This window comes from Chiloscyllium plagiosum, chromosome 22, assembly GCF_004010195.1.
Source record: "Chiloscyllium plagiosum isolate BGI_BamShark_2017 chromosome 22, ASM401019v2, whole genome shotgun sequence".
Lineage (NCBI taxonomy): Eukaryota > Metazoa > Chordata > Chondrichthyes > Orectolobiformes > Hemiscylliidae > Chiloscyllium > Chiloscyllium plagiosum.
Genome location: NC_057731.1, coordinates 52734292 through 52742492, shown reverse-complemented (window position 1 = coordinate 52742492; position 8201 = coordinate 52734292). Strand labels below are relative to the sequence as shown.

At 46.6% G+C, this 8201-nt stretch overlaps 1 long non-coding RNA gene across 2 annotated transcripts in view; it reads right to left on the bottom strand.

Annotated features, from left to right (window-relative positions):
- Positions 1–257: 257 nt before the first annotated feature.
- LOC122561346 overlaps positions 258–8201 on the bottom strand; it is a 31706-nt gene continuing 23762 nt past the window's right edge. Inside the window, exon 3 of one of the 2 annotated variants that reach the window (XR_006314996.1) lies at positions 258–298. This is a non-coding gene — a long non-coding RNA (uncharacterized LOC122561346). Of the gene's footprint in view, positions 299–529; positions 541–8201 lie in introns of those variants that run through there. The other variant, XR_006314997.1, reaches the window with a different exon arrangement.

Genomic DNA, 8201 nt, shown 5'->3' with positions numbered 1-8201 from the left:
CCAGCTGTGGCCTCACCAAAGCCGTGCACAACTCCAAACCACCTCCCTGTTCTTCTACACCTCGACTGATAAAGGCAAATTCATTTGAAGGCCAAAGACTTGTATTAATATATTGTTTTATACCATTATTGCAGCAACACATAACAGTTTTGAATTGCACAGTGGCTCAGTGGTTAGCACTGCTGCCTCACAATGTCAGGGTCCCAGGTTCGATTCCAGCCTCGGATGACTGTCTGTGTGGAGTTTGTACATTCTCCCTGTGTCTGCGTGGGTTTCCTCCGGGTGCTCTGGTTTCCTCCTACAGTCCAAAGATGAGCAAGTCAGGTGGATTAGCCATGGGGAATGCCAGGTTACAGGGGATACGCTAGGGGTGGGTCAGATGGGATGATCTTCAGTGGGACAGTGTGGACTCGATGGACTGAATGGCTTGTTTCCACACTGTGGGGACTCTATGATTACTGTTGTGACACAAACCAGCATGGTAGTCGTTTTACACAGCAAGATCCCAAAATAGCACTGACTGAACAGCTAATCAGATGACTCCTGAGATTCAGCACAAATGAGATCACCACATTCCCACCTCAGGATTGGGAGAAAGATCTTTATTATACAAGAACCTACCCCAGCAATGCAGTACTCGCTCCACAGCCACACCGCTCTCTGACTAAGGTTTGTAACTTCAACCTTTTTAAACAAAAGGTGAAACTCCAGCATACAAGGCCAAGGCAAGACTGTGGTCATTGTGAGTTTATGGTCCACACACACTATTCACTGAATTTCACTCATGCAGAAAACTGTCTTGACCATTAAACATCTGCAACCTGACCCCAATGAGAATCACAGGGAAGACAAAACTAAAATAAGGAATTCCCTCAATCTTTCTCCTGGTCTTTTCCAGTGAGATTTAGGTCTGTACCAACTGTAACAAGCCCACAGTCATCAAATAAAATTATATTTGAACAATTTTTTCATAACAAGGTGAAAGTGGGGACTGCAGATGCTGGAGATCAGAGTCGAGAGTGTGGCGCTGGTGCAGGTCAGGCAGCATCCAAGGAGCAGTAGAATCGATGTTTTGAGCATAAGTCCTTCATCAGGAAGGGCTTATCTCTGACAAAGTTCATCCCTAATTGCCCTCAGGAATACTTAGCCATTTTCTAGATCAGTTGCAGTTGGTGCAGGGTAAGTATCATCAGGTTCCAAGATGTAGACCCACCAACTGTGAGGGAATCGCAATATAGTTAGTTCCAAATCAGGATGGTGTGTGGGGTGCAGAGTTTAGAGACAGTGATGGACCTGTGTGTTTGGAAGGTGCTGTGTAAGGAGTAATGGTGAATTGTTGCCGTGCGTCTAGTAGCTCATACACAATGTGTATGAGCTACTAGACGCGTTACAGTGGCAGGACTGAATGTAACTAGATGCGTTACATTGTGCGTTACAGTGGCAGGACTGAATGTAACTAGATGCGTTACATTGTGCGTTACAGTGGCAGGACTGAATGCTTAAAGTGGTGGTTAGATTATCAACAAAGCGGGGGCTGCTTTGTCCTGGATGGTGTCGAGCTTCTTGAGTGTTGTTGGTGCTGCCCCCGTCCAGGGCAGGTGGGGAGTATTCCATCACACTCCTGGCTTGTGTTTGGTTGATGGCAAACAGATTTTGGGGGAGTCAGGAGGTGAGTTACTCAGGATTGAAGCATTAATGTGACCAGTCTAGTTCAGTTTCTGGTCAATGGTAACCCGCAGGATGGAGAAGGTGGTCAGACTCGACAAGTAATGGCAATGCTTCTGTCGCGTTACAGGTATATATTTTATCTACTCACACAATAATGGCCAGGCAAGCATTTGTTCCCATCCTTAATTACCCAGAGGGTTAATCGCTATGGGTGTGGAATCACGTGGAGGTCACAACAGGTAAGGACAGCAGTTTCCTCCCCTAAAGGGCATTAGTGAGCCAGTGAACTGACAGCACTGACACACACATCCTGTACTGTCTGGGTCTCCAAGGCTGGATGATCCGGGATAAATGATTGATTGGGAAATTCCAGCAGCTACAGCTGAAATCCCATCTCTATTATTGTCCAAATGGGAGGTGTCCAAGGGTGAGCAGACTCTTACTGGGACCTGAGTGTACAATCGAGGCTGACACTCCAGTGCGGTACCGAGGGAGTGCAGCAATACCATCAGTGTCACATCCTGAACAAATCACAAACCAAGGCCCCGATTGTATTCACTAGAGAGAGCAGGTGTCTTGGCAAACACTAATCCTTGGATTAACACAACACAAAGCACTCAGTATCACAACGCTGTTAATGGGAACTTTCTGTAAACTAAATTATGTCTTTTTTTTAACCTTACTACAGTGATTAAACTTAAACACCAGAACACTCTGAGCTCATGCAGAAAGAAAAATTAGAGGCCAATCAAATATAGTCACTAGGAAAGCAAATAAAAACTTCAAAGGAAACCTCTTCAACCCAGGATCTGACGTGAATGTGAGTTCATCAGCACAGATACAGATAAAGGGACACCGCAGAGAGTTGTAAACACAGCCCAGACCAGCGTGCAAGCCAACCTCCCCATCCATCTGTACTCCTCGCTGCTTTGGGAAGGCAGCCGACATCATCAAAGACCCCTCCCATCCCGGTTACGATCTCTTCCAACCTCTTCCACCAGGCAGAGGCTTAAACACACCTACTAACAGATTCAAGAACAGCTTCTTCCTCGCTGTTAACAGACTGCTGAATGGAACGCTCAAATTTCAAATCTAATGTTGACCTCACTTTATGTGCACTCCCTTTGCAGCTGTAACATTGTATTCCTTGCTCTGATCTATGAACTTTGTGTGGTATGATCTGTCTGTACTCCACAGAAAACAAAACGTTTCACTCTACCTACGTACAAGTGACAATAATAAACCAAATCAAACAAGGGAGAAAGTTAAAATGTATTGATGGCATATGGACATCGCTGGCTGGGATAGCTGCTACAGTGCCTGCCTGTCTTTGTTTTTAATTTTTCATCCACAGGATGAGGGAGTCACTGGCTAGACCAGCATTTATTGCCCAGGGGGCAGTTAAAACTCAACCACATTGCTGTGGGTCTGGAGTCCCATGTGGGCAAGACCAGCAGTTTCCTTCCTTAAAGCTCATTGAATAAATTTATTCATTTTGATTGAATTCAAATTCTACCATCTGCTACAGTGGGATTCAAACCCACATGCTGAGAACATGAACTAGGTCTCTGGATTAACAGTCCAGTCACAATACCACTAGGCCATTGCTCATCCCTACCTGCTGTGAGATGGTGGTGGTGGTAAGCTGCTTTACTGAACGCGGCAGTCTCTGAGGTGTAGGTAGATGTACAATACCATTACAAAGGGAGATCCAGGATTTGGACCCAGTAACAGTGAAGGGCCCGTGGATTAATTCCAGGTCAGGAAGGTGCTTGGGGTTTGGTGGGGAATATGCAGGTGCTGGTGGTTGGGCAGATAATTGACGGAATTAGAGGGGGAAGGATGAAGGAAGGCTGAAATGAGCTTAAACTGTAGCGTGTACTGGTTAGGCCGAATGGTGTTGTGACATAAAGAAATGTAAATCTTTTTTTAACTGATAGTAAATTCCTTGATCAGATGATTTCATGAACCAGCTGTGTCCTAGCAGGCAAGAAGGTGGATGTGAGAAACAGATGAGAAGCTGACTCCACCCAGCTTACTCCTCAGCGTGAATCTCACAGTCACAGTTGAGCTGAGTCTGAAGTGTAACAAATCCTGTCCACGATTAAGAAGGGCATTGGGTGTATGTGCCTTCATCAGGCAGGGCATGGAGTACAAGAGTTGGCTAACCACGGTGCAGCTGCTTAAAACCGTTGTTACACCCGTATTTGGAATATTGTGTGCAGTTTTGGTCACCACCTACTAGAAGGATGTGGAAGCTTTGGTGAGAGTTCACCAGGATGTTGCCTGGTATGGAGGGCCTTGGCTATGAGGAAAGGTCAAAAAGACTAGGATTGTTTTCACTGGGAAGACGGCGACTGAGAGGAGACCTGATAGAGGTCGACAAAATCATAAGGTGCATGGATAGAGTGGATAGTCCAAGGCCTTTTTACGCAGGGTTGAAGTTTCAATTATAGTGGGCGGCGCGGTGGCACAGTGGTTAGCACTGCTGCCTCACAGCGCCTGAGACCCGGGTTCAATTCCCGCCTCAGGCGACTGACTGTGTGGAGTTTGCACGTTCTCCCCGTGTCTGCGTGGGTTTCCTCTGGGTGCTCCGGTTTCCTCCCACAGTCCAAAGATGTGCAGGGTCAGGTGAATTGGCCATGCTAAATTGCCCGTAGTGTTAGGTAAGGGGTAAATGTAGGGGTATGGGTGGGTTTCGCTTCGGCGGGTCGGTGTGGACTTGTTGGGCCGAAGGGCCTGTTTCCACACTATAATGTAATCTAATCTAATCTAATAAGGGGGCACGGGTTCAAGGTGAGAGGGGGTAAGTTTCAGGGAAATGTGCGAGGGATGTTTTTCACGCAGAGTGTGTTGGAGCTTGGGACCGCACTGCCAGAAGAGGGTGTGGAAGCAGGGATGTTGGAGACATTTCAGAGATATCTGGATGGTTACATGAACAGGGAGGGAATAGAGGGATATGGACTGAATAAGGGCAGAAGGTTTGTTTTTTAGTTTAGTTCAGGCATGGTGATCGGCACAGGCTTGGAGGGCCGAAGGGTCTGGTCCTGTTTTGTAAGTGGCTTGTCTGGATGGGTCACGACCTGACGTGAGAGGACGCAGCAAACGACCCCAATGTCTTCACACAAGAACAAACTAAAATCAGAAGCCAGCACCATCACATGGACCAGAAGGGGGGAGCTTGCCATCAGAGACGGTCACAAAAGTTCACAGCATCAACCATCTCACCAAGCCTCAAGCAAGCTTGGGGTGGCACGGTGACTCAGTGGTTAGCATTGCCGTCTCACAGCACCGGAGTTCCAGGTTCGATTCCAGCCTCAGGTGACTGCCTGTGTGGAGTTTGCATATTCTCCCTGTGCCTGTGTGGTCTCCTCCCACAGGCCAGGTGAATGGCCATGATAAATTGCCCATAGTGTTAGGTATATTCATCAGAGGGAAATGGGTCTGGGTGGGTTACTCTTCAAAGGGTCGGTGTGGGCTTGTTGGGCTGAAGGGCCTGTTTCCACACTATAGGGAATTTATTGACTATTGACCAACCTTGTGGAGGTACAGAAGGATGTGGTCAGATATTGTTCCATCACTCACCTTCCTGGTTCTCCCAGTCATGGGTCCTCCCCACTTCCAGTGAAGTCAGGGAGATGACTCACTCAGTCAGTGCCAGTAATTGCAGGGAATACCACCAACAACACAGGGCCACCTCCATAACATTGCACAATGTTGGGATTGGAAAATGGCTCAGGGTTGAGTAATCACTACTGAGATGAACGCAGAATCAGATTGAACCTCATAATACCCTGGCATATGAGAAATTCAGAGCAAAGAGCAATAGCTATCAGGAAAGCCACAATGTGGAGAGACTGGGGTGGGCAAAGTCAGAAGTCAAATGACACCAGGTCATAGTCCAGCAGGTTTATTTGAAATCATTAGCGTTTGGAGCACTACTCCCTCATCAGTTGCTAGTGAAGATGCAGCACTCTGAAAGCTAGTGTTTTCAAATAAACCTGTTGGACTATAACCTGGTAGTGTGTGACTTCTGACCCTGTCCACCTCAGTCCAACCCCAGCACCTTCATGTTATGTTTGTGGCATGAAGTGCTCCCTACATTATAGCACCAATTACACTTCACTCGAAGCAAGTACTTTAATAGGATTTCAGAGTGACCTTAGAGTGCAGGTTCATAGCTCCTTGAAAGTGGAGCCGCAGGTAGGTAGGATAGTGAAGAAGGCGTTGCCAGAGTTTGAGCTATAGGGAGAGGCTGAACAGGCTGGGGCTGTTTTCCCTGGAGCATTGGAGGCTGAGGGGTGATCTTATAGAGGTTTATAAAATCATGAGGGACATGGATAGGATAAATAGACAAGGTCTTTTCCTTGGAGTGGGGGAGTCCAGAACTAGAGGGCATAGGTTTAGGGTAAGAGGGAAAAATTTAAAAGAGACCTCAGGGGCAATTTTTCACACACAGGGTGGTGCATGTATGGAATGAGCTGCCAGAGGCAGTGGTACAATTACAATATTTAAGAGCCATCTGGATGGGTATATGAATAAGAAGGGTTTAGAGGGATATGGGCCAAGTGCTGGCAAATGAGACTGGATTAGTTTAGGATATCTGATCAGCATGGACGAGTTGGACCAAAGGGTCTGTTTCTGTACTGTACAGTTCTGTGACTCTCTGAGTCTATAACCTGATGTTGTGTGGCTTCTGACCCCATCAGGAAAGACTCATCAGCCTGGGGATCTCTTGTCTGGTGAATAGGGGTGAACCCAATTGAGGGTGTTAAGATTCTGAAAGGGTTTTTTCGGGTGGAGACATAGAGTTGTAGTAAAAAGGGGCTGGAGTATGCCATTGGTTCTTCCAGCCTGCTCCACCATTCAATATGATCATCCAGCGTGTTCCTGATTTTCCCCTAATTCCATCTCAAAAATATTCATCGTTTTATCCTTGATCACTTTCTGTGGCCGAGAATTCCACACTCTCTGGGTGAAGACATGTCTCCTCATCTCAGACCTGAATGATTTACCCCGTACCCTGAGACTGTGACCCTGATTCTGGACTTCCCCACCATCAGGGACAACGTCTTGCATCCTGCTTAAACTGTGGCCCCTAGTTCTGGACTTCCCCAGCATTGGGAATATTCTTCCCACATCTATCCTGTCCAGTCCCATTGGAATCTTATAGGTTTCTATGAGAATCCCCCCTTCTCACTGTTCTACACTCCAGTGAATAAAATCCTAACTGACTCAACCTCTGCTCATATTTAGAAATATAAATACATAGAAAATAGGTGCAGGAGTAGGCCATTCGGCCCTTCCAGCCTGTCCCATCATTCAATATGATCCTGGCTGATCATGCGCTCTCAGTATCCCACTCCCGCTTTCTCTACATAGCCCTTGATCCCTTTAGCCACAAGGACTACGCCCAGCTCCCTCCTGAATATATCGAATGAACTGGCCCCAACAGCTTCCTGTGGGAGAAACTTTCACAGATTCATGGCTGTCTGAGTGAAGAAATTCTTCCCCATCTCAGTTCTGAATAGCTTACCCCTTATTCTTAAAACTGCGGCCCCTCGTTCTGGACTTACCCAACATCGTGAATATTCCTCCCACAGCTAGCCTGTTCAATTCCATCGGGATTTTATATGTTTCTATCAGGTCCTCTCTCATTCTTCTAAATTCCAATGAGTACAAGCGAGAATTCCAGTCTTTCCTCATCTGTCAGCGCTGCCATCCCGGGAATCAGGCTGGTGAACCTTTGATGGTCTCTCTCAATAGCAGGAACGTCCTTCCTCAGACTAGGAGACCAAAACTGCACCCAGTACTCAAGGTATGGTCTCACCAAGGTCCCATATAACTGCAGCGAGACATCCTTACTCCCACACTCAAATCCTCATGCTATGAAGGCCATATTAGTCCTGCCATCCCAGGAATCAGTCAGGTAGGTATAGAGAATGTTTTTCAGCTTTGAGGGACTGGCGGCATTAATGAAACAGGAAATCCATGAGAAAGTTCTCTACCTGAAGAGTTGCCTGAATATCTGACTCACTACAGCAGGAAGCAGCTCAGGTATATATTGAGGGAAGGTGGAGAAACATACAGGAAGGAAGGGTTTGTTAAAGGAGTTTTATGGTACTGGATGGGAGGATGATCATGTGGACATCGTCAAAGATTATAAAATCAAAATCCTGCAGATGTCGGACAGAAAGTTCTGAAGAAACTCAGCAGGTCTGTGGAGAGCGAAAGCAGGGTCAACATTTCGGATTCAATATGACTCTTCCTCGGAAGAGTTCGGAACAAGAGTCACCGGATTCAAAACGTTAACTGTTTCTCTCTCCACAGACAGTGCCAGACCTGCTGAGTTTCTCCAGCACTTTCTGTGCATGTCTCAGCATAGTCTGGTTGGACCGAATGGCCTGTTCTGTGCTGTAGAACTCTGTATAGTTATACATAACAACATTTGAAATGGTTGAACCTTTTTCATGTTTAGGCCTGTCAGACTGCGATGCAGTTGTACAAAATTAAATTAACGCTACAATGCCTTT